Source organism: Pongo pygmaeus, chromosome 4 (assembly GCF_028885625.2).
Source record: "Pongo pygmaeus isolate AG05252 chromosome 4, NHGRI_mPonPyg2-v2.0_pri, whole genome shotgun sequence".
In the NCBI taxonomy this organism is placed as follows: Eukaryota; Metazoa; Chordata; class Mammalia; order Primates; family Hominidae; genus Pongo; species Pongo pygmaeus.
In genome coordinates this window covers 92,810,013-92,828,010 of record NC_072377.2, presented here as the reverse complement: position 1 = coordinate 92,828,010, position 17,998 = coordinate 92,810,013, and the positions used below count along the sequence as shown (strand labels likewise).

The window sequence follows — 17,998 nt, the reverse complement described above, 5'->3', positions numbered from 1 at the left end:
TGGATAGAAACTAGGAATTTCTACAAAACCCTGCATCTAAGCCCCAGGGGAAATGACGAGGCAGCTGAGGTGAGAACTGGCAGGCAAGGTGCTTCCATGGCAGAGGCTCAGTTTGGGCTTTCCACCAGAGAGCCACTTGAGAATAAAGCAGAGACAGATGTTCTATAGCACCAACTAAAGCCAAGCGGAGGGAGAGTTGATCAACTTAACATAAAAGGTGCCTAGATCAGCTATGAGTGCCAGCAAGACAATAGACAAGGACAGCACCCCAAAAACCAGAGGATCAACAGGTCTCTGCACCAAAGAATACCAGCTCTTCCCTACCACTCCCAGACTGTGAAAGTACCCAGACACCAACTTGAAGGGGTGCCTGGAAGTGGACAGAAGGCTGAGAAATCTGGGAGACTAGGCACGTTTTCCAAAAGAGACAGCATTACCTAAAGGGATGGTTTTAATTATTGGATTGGACTGAATTTTAAAATGCATAGGACTCTATATTTATAAGAGAACCAGAATAGTTATAGACAAAATAATGGAGCTATTTTCCAGGCACATCCAAGTTGCTATATGAGTGAAGTTAATGTTACATAACCAACACAAAGAAGAAACTTTCTGCAGTAAAAATAATTCCTTCTCCAAACACATATTCTTATACACATGCAAGATCACAACATGATATCTGATGAGGAAAGAGGAGTAATTGTTTTTTACCTGAATTATCCATACTGGGTGACTTCATTAATTAAGGGAGCCAAATAGCTGCTTGGGTTTCCTTTTGGAGTTTGTCATGTCTGTGTAAGTCAGAATTACCAGTTCAAAAAACAACAACAACAAAAACCCTGCTCTTTTAAAATTTACTCATCTGCAAAGAGGAATACTAATATCTCAAATGGTTATTTGGGGAATTAAATAAGACTATTCATGTAAAGTTAAGGGCTTTCTGTAAATTGGCTAGCACTATGTCTGGCACTTTTATCTCTGTCCCCTGCTCCACCCCATCGTCATACCTTTTCTGAGATCAGTAAGGTTTGAATGTTCAGCATCACTGATATTCCACTTTCCATCATCATCATTTCCAATCCCTGATCACTGAGTTTCCAAGTCTTCTTTGTTGTTCTCCTGAAAAAGTTCTTAAGCTTATCCCCTGATCTCCTTTCTCACTGTCATGACCTTCAGTCCAGATCTTATTTCTTCTCTCTTTGGCACCTGTAAGTGCCTTCTCACCAACCATCTGTCTCCAATCAATTCCTTCTTGTTTGCAAGCCACTGCTCGGCTTAGAGTTCGTCATCCCTTCTCCAACACTCTCTCTACTCTTTCCTTTCTCCTGTCTTTTTTTCCCTCCCTTCATATCTTTCTTTTTCCTTTTTGTAATTTCCATAAAGAATATGAAGCTACTCAGAATGTTGAAATATATAGATAGCATGAATCAGTTGAAAGTAAATGAGAATAAAGATGAATAAAACAAAGCAAAGAGATAGCTATTAGAAGAATCTAAAATAGTCCTTTCCCCAGCTAAGGTCTGAATTTAACTCTGAGTTTTAAGGCAGTTCAAATGGAAAGGGAGGTATTGTTTTTCATGGTCATTAACTCAAAACTGTAAAACAATTAACTTTACACTTAACATCTGTGTTTCAAAAATTTGAAATTAGTTATAGAATAAAATGTTTTTCTTAGGATGTGCTGAGAATTCTAATTATTTTTTAAAGTTCATGTATTACTAATACTATAACATCTATAAATAAAAAATACTTCACAAATAATTTTCTTAGCATGATATTTAAGAAAATTAATGACCGATACACTGTAAAATCTATAAACGTAGATCTGAAAGCAACTCCCGATGAAGATCAATCTCCTGATTTCATTTGAAAAAACAATAATAATAATGCCTGGCTTTTGGAGAACGCAGAAGTTACTGGTGTGGTTTTGCAAATATCTCATTTGATCTTAACAAGAAAACTAGGTTTCTGAAAGGGTAGATGAATTGGCCAGGATTACACATCTGTTAAACAGTAAAGTCGGAGCTTGAACACAGCTTCACTATTTTCACAGCCCAATCGGTGTCAATCGATTGATTAATTGAGAGTGATTAATTGCAAGCAGCTGAGGTCTGTGTCACTGGAAGTATATATATATATATAGAGAGAGAGAGAGAGATGGAGTCTCACACTGTCACCTGGGCTGGAGTGCAAACTGGAGGTATATTCTTCATTGCAGTCTCATTCAGGCCCATTTTGATATGTTATAGTGTCCTCATTCCCTTTTATCTACTACCCAAAGAGATAGTAGAAGTGATACATGATAAAGAAGGAGAAGAGTGACTCATTGCGTGTGTATAACATGTGTTTCAAAATTGGGCAGGTAAGATTTAAGCATATATTCCAGGCCAGATATGGTGGCTCACACCTGTAATCCTAGCACTTTTGGGGGGCCAAGGCAGGTGGATCGCTTGAGACTAGGACTTCGAGACCAGCCTGAGGAACATGACGAAACCAAGTCTGTAATAAAAATACAAAAATATGCCAGGCGTGGTGGCACGTGCCTGTAATCACAGCCACTAGGGAGGCAGAGGCAAGAGAATCCTTTGAACTCAGGAGACGCAGGTTGCAGTGAGCCGAGATGGTGCCACTGCAGTCCAGCCTGGGCAACACAGCAAGACTCTGTCTCAAAAACACATATATATGTGTGTATATATATATACACACACACATACACACACACACAAATATATATATATGTATTTCCAGAGGGCTCTGAGAAAGAAGGTCCCTTAGTAGTTACCATGTGTCTATAGGATACGAACAAAAAGAAACAGGTAATCCTTGTGTCAGCTGCTGGAAGTCATCTTGCGACTGTGAAGGAGGCTCTGGAAGTCAGAGTGGAGAGACAGAAAACAACCATGTTTTCTTGACACAACAGAGCCACCTACACCACACCACCTTCCAGTTACGGGGCCCCTACATGCCTGTTAAGTCAGTTTGAATTGGGTTTTCTGCTACTTGCAACAAGCAGTATATGAACTGATATATGAGAGAAGAGTGGAGGTAAAAAGGAGGGTAGTGTACACTTTCTTACATATTTCAGATTTATGTGTAAGGTCATGAACAAGATATTGGCATTTATTAACATTTGAATGTGTATGAGAACCTTTTGGATGACACAAGTTTGACTTACAAGATATGGACACTGAAGTCTAAATGATGCATCAGGGAAATGGCAAGTGCCTTTACAAGAGCTGAAGGAGGAAACAGAACAGTCCCTCTCGTTCCACACAATGCAGTATGCCAGTGGATATCTCCTCTGGTTTACAGGTGACAGAAAGAGAAAATACTGAGCAAAAATTACACTAGAAGGGAATGAATAAGTGGAACATCCTCTGAATCGGTCTCCTCTACTCACGAAGGAAAGAGGAAGTATTCCACCCACACACTGGGCATTCTGTTTCTGTTTTGTAGGCTGTACCCTATCCCTCTCCCCACTGGAAGGCGATGGGGGAAAAGACTTTACCAAAGCACAAGACAGAATGACCCAGAGTGCAGTTTTGGAAGACCGCCAGCTCCCTAGCATTGATGTGGTCCCACTTAATTCCTCCGGGGTGGACACATGTAGATGTTTAGTGACAGCAAGCTATCACAGCAGCTGGCATACAAGGAACTGAAGTGGAGTCACTGCAAGTAGGATGGACAGAAGAAATACTCTAGAAAATGCTCAAGTGTAATTTCAAGCAACGTTGCATTGTTTTGGAATGCGGGAAACCACAGGAGTAAACAGGCCAAGCTGGCATGCAACAGGCACAAATAAAGCAGGACTCCTTTTTTCTTTTTTTTCCTGACCCAACAGAGAAGCCAGATAAAAGCTCCAGAGTAGTTGGCAATACTCTACAAAGTATTGATTCATTCTGTTAACAGCTGTTTATTGCATACCTACTATATATGCTGCACAATCTCCAATACCAGAGTATGACAATGAGGAAGGCACAATTCCTTCCTTTGATGCACAGAAACCTGAAGCCACCAAGCTACGATGTGCAAAATATATATATAATTTCACTTTTTCCATAACATTTTATCTTCAATTTGAAGCTCCCATTCACGTTGTAACAGAAATAAGATCTCCTTCTACCCCCCTTTCTCCTAGATTGCCTCTAATTTCCAAGGAGCTTAAAAAGTGCCAGGGACTGTGAAGGGAAGGTGAGAATGAGCAGTCCAGTCTTCATGTCGTCATCCGTCCTCAATGCTCTACGGGGAAGCTGCCATCCCTTCTGCCCTGGTCTTGGTCCATCTTCCTCAGTGGAGAAGCAAGACTTCCCCAGGTCCTGCCCCAACTTAGAGACTGTTCCCTTCCTCCCTGAAAGTTCTCTGCTTCTTTACTATTCCAAGCATTGTCTGGGCCTTTTTGCAGACACCCACCAGCATCTAAGCCCTCTTCTTTCTTTCTCAACTCTCTTCTTCAGAGGCACAACAGATATTGACCCATTATGCTTTCAAATCTGTTTTCTAAATTTGGACTTTAACTTTGAGTTACAAAACAAAGACATCGATTCCTTTATTGTCTTTTGCTTTCCTTTGCTGTCCCCTCCCTAAGGTATTCTGGTTTCCTGAATGCAGAGGCGGGGTAGAGGTTGTAAGAATATTAGGAGGACAGAAGCATTGGTTCATATCTCAAAAAACTTATTCCACTACAGTGGAGTTCTGTTCTCCTTTGGGAAGATGGGAAAATTTTCCTTGATGAGATAACACATAAGTGGGTTATCCGTGTTTACCAAAAGATAGGTGTTTACCAAAAGAAGAAAGTAAAAGAGAATCAAAGGTCTGATAAATACTTCACTTGTAAACAAAGTTAACCCAACACTCATTTTAAATCACAAAATAGTATCAGATTTAAGAACAACATGCAGATCTCATAGAAAATGAGGCTTAAATATCATTAACTGAATAAAATGTCTACCCTGAGTAGAAAAATGAACCATCTGCCACTATATTTTATGTGGTTAAATGTCCGTTTAAAGTTAACATCCCCTCATTCACTTTAAAAAACAGAAAAGCTTTATTTAAGAAAAATGTAACTTAAAGTAAGGCCCCAAAGCAGAGGTCAGATACAAAACTAAGAATTTTTTTCCCTTTCTTTCTGTGGCAAAAGCGTATTTGACTAACGACTTCCATTAAAATAATGGAGCAATGTAATATTTCTTGTGTATGAAAAGAAATCTTTAACAACATTGACACTTTTGCATTAGAAGTTTTCAGATGCATGTTGCCTAACTAATTTGACCAACTATATTGGCAAAGAAATGTGGAAACACAATAGGCAAAAGCAGTCTTTTAAAATCACCCATCAATGTTCAATTTCCTACCAGCAGTAATACAAATGTTATCAACACATGTGTAACCTCCCTTTACTACAGTGAGAGTTGTGTGGGTGTCCATGCACGGGAGAAAAGAATCCCAAGAACATACATCCCTCTTCCCAATTTACATTTTCAGTATCCTGAATTTAAGCATGCTCAATGAATCTGACAGGCAGTGCTACTGAAGTCTCAACTCCAAATAAATAGTTTAAAATAAAAAGTTGTATAAATATTAGTCTGTGCCAATGGTGCGGTTTGAGAGGGAGTGCTATAAACACAAAGTAAATTAAATGGGATCTACTTTTGTGGGGTAAAAGGCTACTTAGACTGGTTATTATAGAGAAAATTTTGTTGTGTGGTGCGACAGCACGTACCCATGTGGCTAACCTACAACTGGTAGAAGAAACAAATCCCACCCATACCTAGGAGCGGTGCCACAGCCAGACCACAATTCCTATGAGGGATGAACTTAATTTGCTGAAAATGAAGGCCAGGCTCTGTTGCAGCTCATTAGCTGGTTACAGACACACTGCAAGAGAAGAAAGTGGAATTTAGTCGATGTTCCAACTTCTACATGTGCTGTGAATAAAACAGACTATTGTTTTTTTGATAAAGAAGTATTGTTTTGAATGTGCAGATTGGCTAAGTAAAGCCAGCAGAATTTTTTGGCCAAATATAGTCTCTTGCTCACTCCTAAAAATCCTAGCTTTCAAATTAGGAGCTGAAGTCATTGAAAAAAAAAAAAAAAAAAAAGTTTACATTCCTGCAGCCTGCTGCAGCAAAGCCAAACAAATGTTTGGCTTAAAGCTCACTTACATCTCTTTCATGAGCCTTTTTTTTAACATGGAAGTCTGAAAAATACCATTTCTTTTATCGAGTCATTTAATGCCAAGTGGGGAGTGTGTGTGTGTGTGTGTGTGTGTGTATGTGTGTGTGTGTGTTTATGTGAGGACACGCACACTCAGCAACAGTACTATAGGGTCAGTGTAGTGGTTTTAAAGCATGTGGGTCATATTTGAATTTAAAGAAACCATGGTTTTACAGCTTCTGGCATAATTTAGGTCACAGTCACAAACTGTGATTTTTTTTAAGCATCATTAACCACTGAATGGACAAGGAATGTGTTATTTTCAAGGAGTTTCTTTGGTGCCAGTTCAGGCAATAAAAACCTAAGGACAGGGTCAAACTGGGAGGGTAACTTTGTATGTAGTTGCCCTCCTGATGCACTTTTTTACCATAAAAATTGCATGCTTTTTGGCCTTCAGTCTCTAAGCCCAAAGTGGATAACATGAAGTAACAGCATCAATTCGTTGGAGGCAGGCATCTTGATGGCCAATTTTTGTATAGTCAGTAGGACTAGTGATTTGGCACTCTGAAGAGTCCATTAAAATGACAAAATTGCAGAACTGAATATGCAGTGGTCTAGTATTTTTGGGTTCACAGGTAGATTCTCCTTCCAATATTCTTCATAGATCAGCCAAATTTTTGCTAGAATACAGTTGAGTTTTGTTATAATGATGACATTCATATTAAATAAATTTCCAGTCTGAGAGCAGAAAATGAAATGGTTTAAATCAAACCTCTTTCTAAGTCAGGGGCCACTGACTGACAGTGTGTGCCCAGACCTGGGGAAAGGGAAACAGAGGGAGCCATGTGAACACCACTCTCATCGCCCTCTCCCAGCTCGCTACCAGTTTTGCATGCTGATTGGGTTATTTTGTTGGCAGGAGTAATTTGCTATTGAGGGTTGATTTCCCAAGTGCAAATGATTGGTGTGTTTGAGGTATGTCAAGAGGAGGAGAGCAGAGAGGAAGTCCTCCTGGCCATACTGTCACATGATGGGTGGCTGAGGGCCTCCTTAGGCCAATTCTAGTTCCCTTCTCAACCTTTAGACACTAAACAAACAAGTAAGTATTTACATTACAGAAGACAGTTATATGGAAGGAATAAAATGAAGTATTTACTATAAAATATTATTTACACACTAAATTATTTTTCAATATATTATTAAAAACATTTTTATCACATTCCTGGAATTCCCAAGCTCTTCAGATGCCATTTGGGGTTTGTTGTTGTTGTTGTTGTTTCGTAGTGGGATTGGCTTTAGCAGAATTTTACCTGCATAGGTTTACCTACATAGCTTACATCATCAGTATAATAGTGAACACATTACCGTCAGAGGAAGACCAGAAGAAATGTCTTTATTGTACATTTTCCCAGATATTCCAGATATCAATGCTTATCCTTTTCAAGAGTGTTTTCATACAATACAATCTACCAAAGAATGTTTTTAATTTATATCAAAACCTCTGAAAATTAAACGTGGTGAGGCTATAAGAAGAACAAAGAAGGTCACCGTTTGAGAGAATGGAGGAGGACTGCCTTCAGTTCTAAACACAGGATCACCTCATTAATGAGATGTGCCCCCAGACATGCATTTTCCAAATAAATATTTGTTGGGTACATAAACAAACACTTTAATTTTACCATTTTTATTAAATAGTTCCTAAAATGTTTTATAAATGCCCTTGCCTCCTTAAAAATTGCTTTTAGAATGAAAATGTAATTATTTTGTCTTGTGTCATCTCTGTGAATACCCACTGCTGTGTTATATAACCATGTGTCTTGTCTGCCCTTTAAGTTGGTTGCTTTCTCTTTCAGTTCCAGGTTCTCAGTTAAGATGTTTCTACTGCTATGCTGTGCCTGTGTCTAATAACATTTCGCATTCTTCCAATCTGTTCTAAACTAGAAAAAGATCTTTGTTAACAATTTATGCTAAATAATAATCAATATGACTGTGGATGAAAGGATATATAATTACAATTAGATAGGAGAAATAAGTTCAAGAGATCTATTGTACAGCACGGTGACTATAGTTAATGATGATAGATTACATTATTTAAAAATGAAAAGATGGTGAATATTAAGTGTTCTCAGTACAAAAATGATGAGTATGTGAGGTAACACATTTGTTAATTAGCTAGACTTAACTATCCCACAGTGTATGTATACTTCAAAACATCATGTTGTGGGCCGGGCACGGTGGCTCATGCCTGTAATCCCAGCACTTTGGGAGGCTGAGGCGGGTGGATCACAAGGTAAAGAGTTCAAGACCAGCCTGGGCAAGATGGTGAAACTCCGTCTCTACTAAAAATACAAAAATTCGCCTGACGTGGTGGCAGGCACCTGTAATCCCAGCTACTCGGGAGGCTGAGGCAGAGAATTGCTTGAACCCAGGAGGTGGAGGTTGCAGTGAGCTGAGATCGCGCCACTGCACTTCAGCCTGGGCGACAGAGCAAGACTCCGTCTCAAAACAAACAAACAAACACACCCATCACGTTGTGCACAATAAATACATAATAAAAATTTTAAAAATAATAAATTTTCTAGAAGTTTTATAAGAGCACTTTCTGCCAAAGAGTTTAAATTGTCAGTATTCAGTATTCAGTACTACCAGCTCAATATTCAAGTAAGTAAAGGACTATTGTAATCTACAAGTCCTGACCACCTCTAGGCTACTTCAAAAAGTCAAGGAACACATATTGCAACTAAAATTCTAGTTAATCACCAAATAAATTTTCCCTTGAAAAGCATTTAAGTTTTGAGACTAACTTATATCCTAAGCTTCTCAGATCTTACCTCATATTTGAACACAATTTGACAGTTTACAAATAACTTTCACATAATGTACTATTCCATTTTACCTGTATAACATGAGTATGTTTGACTTTTTCAGGTAACAAGGAATAGAAACATATTCTGGTTACTTTAAATTACTGTAAGGCCTTACAGGAAAGTAAGGAAAACAAGCATCTGTAACACAAGCCTAATGAACATTAGAGATCATTCAGGGATGCAAAGATTGTTCAGAGGGCTGAGTCCTCGTAGCCTGCTTACCCTGTTGTCACTTCTGCAGAAAGGACATGTCTCTGCCTTTGCTATGGCTTCAGCATTATTCTCACCCATTTTCTTATTTTAGTACATTCTTAGTAATATTAAAAGCTATCGAATAAAATTTTTTAAAAACTTTTTAAACATTTCGTTTTTAAAACATATTTTTTACAATGTAATTAAAATACTGCATTAAATATTAAAGTATCTTTAAACTAGAAAACTGTTACGAATATTTTCAGTACTGTATGAAAGATTAAATGGTGTATCCTTTAAATAACCCAAAACAAAGATGTCACCTGACTATTCCTACCTCTCACATACACACACAAAATGATTCACAGGTGAAAGTATTGAGCCTTTGAGTGTGAAACACTTCTGGCAAACCACAGATAACTTTACCTATTCTCCCTAATGTTCCATGTATGATTGGTGTCCGATTAAAGGTATATACATGAGACGATAAGACTTTTATTTGGTCTAGAGAAAGAGGAGCTGTTTAGTCATGGAGCTCAACTCTTACAACAGAATGTCAGTGTCTAGTCACCTTGCAGTCTTGACTGCAAACTGATCACTCTCTTATCATTAAGTACTTTCACTTAGAAGAAACCACTTTTCATAGAAGACAGACTCAAAATATCTCAACCAAAAAACAAAAACAAACGAAAGACAGGGACATAAAAGTCAGCAAGAAACATTGAACATTCTTCGGGGGATGAGGAAATGTATAGCCTTCGTTTTACTAGATTCCCAGACCAAGTCTACTTTTGTAAAGCAATAGTCGTGGGATCTTGAGAAAAGGAGCAACTCAAAAGGAAGTGTGGTGGAAATTTCCAAAACACAGAGAGTCTGTCTGGATAAAAACAGTGAAGACAGGCTTCTATATTTAATGACAGGGCCTGGGTTGCCTGACTTCTGTGATCACTGGCTCTGTGTGGTACACTTTGGTAAGTTTATGATGGTGTAATCCCCCGATGAATGAAGCACTCCCTTCCCTTCAGTGCTGTTTATTCTTAGCTTATGCACACAAAGAGCAAAAAAAGTTGTCAACAACGTATCCAGTTTATACACTGAACACACTACTAACAGCCAGCTGACTCAAGTGAACCAAGAAGTTCTTGTATCCTGAACGTCCTTCCTTCATTCATTCACACACACAAATATTTACTCTGCACCTACTATGTGCCAGGCACAACAACAGAAGAGGTTAGTTGGGGAAAAGTGTAGAACAGGAACATGACAGTGGTAGAGAGGGGAGGAAAGAGGAAAAAATAGTTTCTGTTTGTATTAATAAAGGGGGAGATTGTTTTCCTGACATCCTGTAAAAATCTGTGACTCTCAGTCATATTTAAAAAGTGTTCATTTCTGATTTGAACCATAATACGCAGGGAGATGTCCCTGTGTTGGTTCACCCTTTATTACTGCTCCTGAAATTCTCATAGGAGGTGAAAAATACATCTATACTAGTTCTCTAAAACAATTCAAACCTTAAGAATATGCAACTCCATATATTTCAAAAGCAGAGAGTGAAGACAATAAAAAGACTTATTGTTTAAAAATTAGCCATTTGATAATTATAAAAATCTCTTATGTGTCCATTTTACAATTGGAAAATAAACATATTAAAGTAAATATGATCATAGCACCTAAATTCTAATACCTTTGATGTAATAGCTTGGGAGAATAATTGGAGGAGAATGGAAGAAAAGAAATTTTAGCTGGAATTTGGAGTTGTGGATCATTCTGTATCTTTAAAAATGCAGTTCTGCCCTTAGGGAAAAAAAAAATTCGTGGTTCTGGCCTATAGCAGGCTGTTTCAATATCATTCTGTGCATTGGGACAACTGAAATAGCACTTGTTCAGAAATGTTTCAAGTCATGATTTCTAGAAGTCACCCCACTTATCACTATGTCAGAATATTTTTCTTCAGTCCATTAGAAGCAGGCTCTGCCTTTATGCTGCTTTCAAGGATTCCAAAGGTTCACTCACAATGCCAGACTACAATAAAATTCAGCGTAATGTGAACCACTCGATGATATTGCTTTTCCTTATTGCCTTTCAGTTACACCATTCTAAATGCAATAAAGAAAAAGTTGTTCTGTATGGAACAGATAGAGAAATGAGTATCATTCCCTGAGTTGAAAAGTCACAGGCTGTAATACACTAACAGCTTAAAGGAGAATTTCTCATATTGATGTCTGGTTACGTGTGTTTGAACATCCGAGTAACCTGAAAAGCATATAAAATTGCCGATTTCAAATCACGATGGTTTTTATTTGGCATGCATTCCATAATAGGCAATAAAGCAGTGCCCCCGCCAGCTGCAAATGTATCTACCTGTTCTTCTGGAGAGCAAACCCAAACAGCACTGGGGTCACAGGAAAAGAGAGCTAGTGGCCACTCACACTGCGGAGCAGCCCTGGGAAAGTGCAGCGATTCATTCTACATCGTGGCTTGACTCTCAACAACAGGTTGGAGCTATTCAGGAGACTGTAAACCCAGCAATGCCTTTCAATGCTGCCAGTGGGGCCCCAAGTGACCTTGGGCAGTTTGCATAGAACCTTGACACAATCTGACCTGTCTCTCTGCATGCATTAGCCTGAGGTAAGTTTCTTGACAGGAAGGCAGGTGCACAGGATGCAGCCTAGTTTTCTGTGTCTTCTGTGGACTCTCAAGTAAAGGAGGAGCTTGAGGATAGCAGCGCTGATCTTTGTAGGTGATATTAGGTGCATTCCAAACATAAAAGCCAGATTTAAAATACTCAGACTATATAATGGTTATTTTACATATGGTCATCTGTTTATTTGAAGATGAAAAGCGGCATTGTTGGACAACTCTGGCCTATAAATACCAGTAACCCCAGTCATTATTTTAAGTGTTTCCTTTACCTTCAAAGAAAAAAAAAAAAAGCAAAGCAAAAATAAAATTAAATTAAAAATAAAGCAACTCAAAGTGACATTTTAGGAGTAATTATATCATATTTTGAAGTAACTTATCTTAAGAATATGAATGATTCTTGTCCAGCTCACATCTTGTGTAGTTTTGTGTAGAATTCCCACTAACAATCCCTTTGCCCCCGTACTTAAAATAAACCCATCTATTCCTTCTCCCAGAAAGAAAATAACAAAATTCTCAATGGTTGCAGTGAAATTATCCCCTGTGACATGAGTGAGTCATCTCAGCCACTTCAGGCAAACTTGAAAACTTGTTCCTTGTCTTCTTTCTAGAGAATCCGCATTACTGCCATCAGACTGGAAAACAGGCAGCTTTACTTCACTTTATGCACCAGGCACTCTGAACAAGTTTTGTTTAAAGTTAATGCTTGCACATAATTGACTTTCACCAAAGAGTTAAAGCTGCAGATGCGCAGAAAGGAGTTTGTCTTAAAAACATTTTTAATTTCAGTTAAGAGTTTTAATATTTGCCTCAATGGGCATTTCTTGTGACTGTTTTTTCCTACAAAACTATTAGCTCTGCAAAATAGCAAGCCTGATTCTGTGCACTTATTCAAAGCATACATATTATAAAAAAATAAAGCATCCACATTTTCTCATATCTTTGCCAGTTGATCTTTAATATTTAAGAAGTCATACTGACTACCCCAATTTTACAGGTATTTAGTAAATGTTTATTTGTTGAAAAATCATTGTGATGATTTTATTAATTAGAATTTACCAGTCTTACCAGTAATTTTACACAATATATTCATTTGTTAACAGTTTCTTTTTCTTTTCCATTCTACTCTATTACATTTTTAAGAGATGCAAGTTCCATAATTTCTATGTATGAGGTACCTATTTGGTGGATTGATTCCTTAAACTATATCCTTTTTATTTAAATCAATAAAAAGGTATAAAAGAGTACCTATTATTTATGACACATTTTACTTCATGCCAATGAAATGAAAGATTTTTTATAAAGTTAATCCATTTTTGCTGAATTATTTTCAAAAATTTTTTCCAAAAATTCATCTTAAATACTGATTTTTCATTTTTCTGAATGTATATTAGATGTCACATGCATTAGAGAAATTCTGAGTTACTCTAACGTGAAAAAAAAAACCTACCAATATTAATGGAGTTCTTTAAAATTAAGAATCTCACATCTTCCCAGTTCGAGACAGTATATTTTCTGACACAGGTTTTCAGAAACACAATAGGAAACATTAGCGAGTGTATTACACATCCCTCTTAAAGGTGTCAGTGCTTCCCATTGTCTGTAAAAATCTAGAAACACAATAAAAAGAAAGCCAAGAAAATATATGTACAATGCCATATGCTCAGCCAAAAATAATTAAATCTTAGACTCAGGCCAAAAAAAAATTACCAAATGGTTATCTTGGTGGGATCAGCTCCCCCCATAAAGACTGCAACCAAACTGATGACCTCAGAGAGATAAGCCATCCCTTTGGCACCACTGCTCAAATGAGAAGCAGAACCAAACATCCTGAGACTTGTTTTAAACAAAAAACAATATAAAATAAAGAATCAGAGAAACTGAAAGAAACTTTAGAGCTCACTGGTGATAAAATCACCTATTTTCATGGAATAAAATAAGAGCTGGAGAAATCATAACATTTAGGTATTATTTAGGTATTTTCATTGAAGACTACAAGCTCTGAAGACTCCAAAGAGCAAAAAGAATAATTTCAAACAGTTGACAAATAATGAAAATAATGTTTAATTCTCAAAGGGCCTTAAATTGGTCCTCAGTGATGGCCATATGGTCAGCATAGTTGCGACAGCCCTGGCAGTGGAAATTACTGGATCTTGGAGATGATGTTTGCCACCAAGATGAATGGCAGAGTTTTGTTAGTTACCCAATTCACTGAGACGGAGGAGAGAGATGGTGGGAAGCAGGCCTTCCCTCGTGAACCTACACATCTTACTTATGAAGCCATGTGTTGTAATTTTATCTAAGCAAGAAGGAATGCACATAAAAGTGCCTGAATTGTACCATAAGAGCTTGATCTAAAACACAAGCATGGAATAGAGTAATAAATTATCACAAAGTGGAAAGCGGTAACACTAGTAGTTCAAAATTCGTACTCAGGAAAGCAATGCTATACACACTAAAGCCACAGGAACCCCAGACATACTCTTATCTTGGATAGCAGAGCAGTACAGAGACACACGCTCAACCCTGAAGAAATCTGTCTGTGGAAGGTAATGACAACCAGTGACACAAGTAAAGAAAGTCACAATATGGCATTTTAGGGAAGAATCATTCATTGGGTAAGGGAAATTGTCTCCATTGCAGTTCATGGCCTAAAGGACAATGCTTCTGTGAAAATTCTACAGTTTTTGTGGTAATCTTTCCTGTTCCTCGAGCTTCCAAAGCCATTGTCAGTCTGGGAATTTCTTTGAAGATTTCCAATAATCCAGCTACAAAATCCAGAGTTTCTAAAAGTTATCACCTCAAATTTCCATAGCCAGCTTGTCAGAATTTGTCAGCAGAGGAAGATGCCAGATAGGAATGACTATGCCCTGAGACCTGGCACACCCAGTGGCCTGGCAGGGCAAGTATTGGAGGTGCCTACATTGCAAGTGAAGACTGGGATTGTCTGGGAGCTCCATGGGCAACTAGTGAGAGCTCCAGGGATTCAGAAGCAGGAGTTTTTATATATATGTATAATGTATGTGTGTGTATGTGTGCAGGGAGATATTAGTGATGTCCCCAAATGCTAAATTCATATTTTTACCCTGTGTTTGGATCTTCATGTATGCTCACCTCTAAAGGTCACACTAAGAGTTTGAGAAATAGGATGGTATGTATTTAACAGAACAGATTCCAGGAAAAGAATCTTGAGAGAAGAGAGACAAAAGGGTCTCTCTTCAGACAAATGGTCTGATGGAGTAGAGAAAGAGGCAAGAAATATCTGAAAGAATTTGGAGATAAGGCCAGACTAGGTAGAACTATACTGAAATAATCCCACAGTCTAAGCCTTTTGATCTATTTTTAATAGTATTTTCTTGGACTTTCTAAAATTATATTATCAGCTATCATGTCTTGTTTCTTTCATTTGCCTGAATCTGTAATCTGTGATTGCAAATTTGACTAATTTGCCCCTTTAATCTTCTAAAAACATAGAAACAAACAAACAAAAGCCTGTTAGAACTACACGTAGAATAAGGATAGGCTCTGCCTGGGTAGAAGAATAAAGGGCTCTTTTACCATTTGATATTGTGAACTATTTTTCCTTTGCATTTTTAGGCTCTTCTCATTATTTCTTGATTCCTAGCTATAGTGTCATGTTTGAAATTGACCACTTGTTATATGAGGTATTAGTATTTTAGGATTTGTTGATAATTTTCTCTACAAACTTCAGTTCTGAATTGCATGGAATACTTTTAAATAAAAATGGTGGCCATATGGTTCTGCTACTTCTTTATAAGTTGCAATGTACCCAAATTAGCTTTTCTATATGAAGTGTGATGCTAAAAGCAATGATTTTAGCCCCACAAACTAAACTGCACAAGAAGATAAATACATCATTTAAGGTAAATGAACCTGTAAGGGCTCTTGAATGTCAATGATATGCATGAAGAGCATTTCATTTGTAAATAGATTTCTCAACATGCCTGATACGAAAGATTCTGATGACAGGTGGACTCTCCATAATGATCGAAGCTGGGGCACAGATATTCTACAAAGTTACACCTCCTTCAACAAACATTTACATAGCACCCTATCATAAACCAGGCACTATGCAAGGTCCAAGGAATACACAAATGGATTCGATATAATCCCTATACTCAAAAGGCTCACAGCCTAGCTTGGAAGATAAGCATATCTTTAAGTACTATGCAGTGTAACACAGTAAGCATAAATGCCAAAAACAGGGATAAAATGAAAGACCTACTAATGTCCTTGGATGTTTAGGGAGTATTTCATCAAAGATATGTCATTTGAACCCTATCTTGAAAGCTTTAATACATGTTTCTAAGGCAGATAAAACTGAGATGATTTTCTGACGGAAAACATTCCAGCTATGCTCATAATATGATTAGTAGGTGGTAATTCATAACTTGGTACAGCTATGAAGAAATAGTGTGGAAGAGTCTGAAAAGTAGGCAGTGCAAGAAGTCTTTATGCCCCACATTGAGTAATCTAGACTTCATCCTGTAGGTGACATCAGGCCCTTGTAGCTTCTTAATCATAACTGATAACCTTGTCAAAAGAATAAAATATTCAGTTTTTCAATCTTCTGTTGTACTTAGTTACTTTCTACCTGCACTTCCTGTACAAGTCCTTACACATTACCATTTCCCAGAAATGCAGTCAGAGCAGAATGGCCCTGAACTTATTCCAGGAGATTCGGTCACTGGAGAGAAAGACTCTCCTGTCCACAGATTATTTATTTTAAACCTGATTTCATTGCCATACCCCGACTAGTACTTTGCAGCACAGCCAAATGATATAGAAACCAACTAACCAGTAAAATATTTCCCAACTCTAGAAATATTCAGTAAAAGAGATTTCATCTTGCACATCCCAGGAATATACAATAAAACTTTCATATAAGTATTTTTTGTATGATTGATAACATCACTTTTGTCTCAGGAAATTCTCAGTATCATGAGAAAGTTCAAAAGCAAATGAGAAGCCTTCACACTCTCCAGTAAATCCAGTCACCTTGCAAATTGGAGTTTTACGATTTTGCAGAATAATAGGATAAAGAGAAGTACATTTATTTGAGCTATTAGGTTGGTGCAAACGTAATTGCAGTTTTTACCATGGAAAGTAATGGCAAAAACAGCAATTACGTTTGTACCAAACTAATAGTTACATAATATATTTGTGATATTTCCTGGGAGTCCACGAAGAACAACTCATCCTCACTTCTTGAAAACTATTGTTTCAGGAGGTAAACTCAAAATGTTTATTAAAAAACATGATTATTGGGTATACTCAAGAAAAGAAATTTCTTTTTAAACTGTATACCCAAATAGTGGTTTTATTTTCCCCACACTCTTTGCCTTTGTCTATCAACTGATTAAACCAAAACCTTGGGAAGATATTGGTAATGAGAAGATCTCAGCTCTAGACAGATTACAAACTTTTGGAATTAAAAACAAAATTAAAATTAAAAATAGGGCTAAGACCAGAACTTCACAAATGTCCTAAGTGGTACATTATTATCTTATTTCCAGTCTATAAGCTGTTATCAAGAGCAAAATGTCATTATCAATATAACCCTAAGGAAAGTTTACAAAATAAAAATTTGTGAAAATGAAAACTGGCAGCTAAAAAACAAAGCATATCCATGTTTTTCCTGTCTGCATGCTCTTATCTATTGATATACATTTTGATTTTCTGTATTTACTCTGACTCTTTTTTTATAAACCACTTATTTTTTTTAATCAGTTGCTTAATCAGAGGGTCTAAACACTCTATGGGAAATTTCTCCTTTCTTCTCCCTTGGCCATGTAAAAATAAAGCTGGCTGTGGCAAATGTTTCACAAGAATTTTTGTTTCCTAAAATGTTAAATGGAACAATGTTAATAAGACAGGAGTTAAAGGTTATCACAATTATATAGATTTTCGTTTTTTATACTAGCAACTTTCTGCTAACTTTTCAAATTATGCGTTGTTACCTTGACCCATTTTTTAGATGCCTCAATGGATCTGAAAGGCAGTAATTTGAGACTTAAAATTTGAACATTCAATTGCAGTATTTTTAGTACAACCTAAAGGTGTTCACAGGAAAATGTGAATCTAGATTAGACAATAAAGAGTTGTTTTATAAAAGCAACCAC

General features: G+C 37.2%; 1 long non-coding RNA gene across 8 annotated transcripts in view; it reads right to left on the bottom strand.

The window, feature by feature from the left end:
• Positions 1–17,998, bottom strand: part of LOC129037432 (uncharacterized) — a 437,642-nt gene that overhangs the window by 365,796 nt on the left and 53,848 nt on the right. For 4 of the 8 annotated variants that reach the window (XR_010126416.1, XR_010126415.1, XR_008502802.2 and 1 more), the window contains exon 3: positions 5,771–5,877. The exons of the other annotated variants lie outside the window; for them this stretch is intronic. This is a non-coding gene — a long non-coding RNA (uncharacterized LOC129037432). The remainder of the gene's footprint in view (positions 1–5,770; positions 5,878–17,998) is intronic. 8 annotated transcript variants of the gene reach the window in all.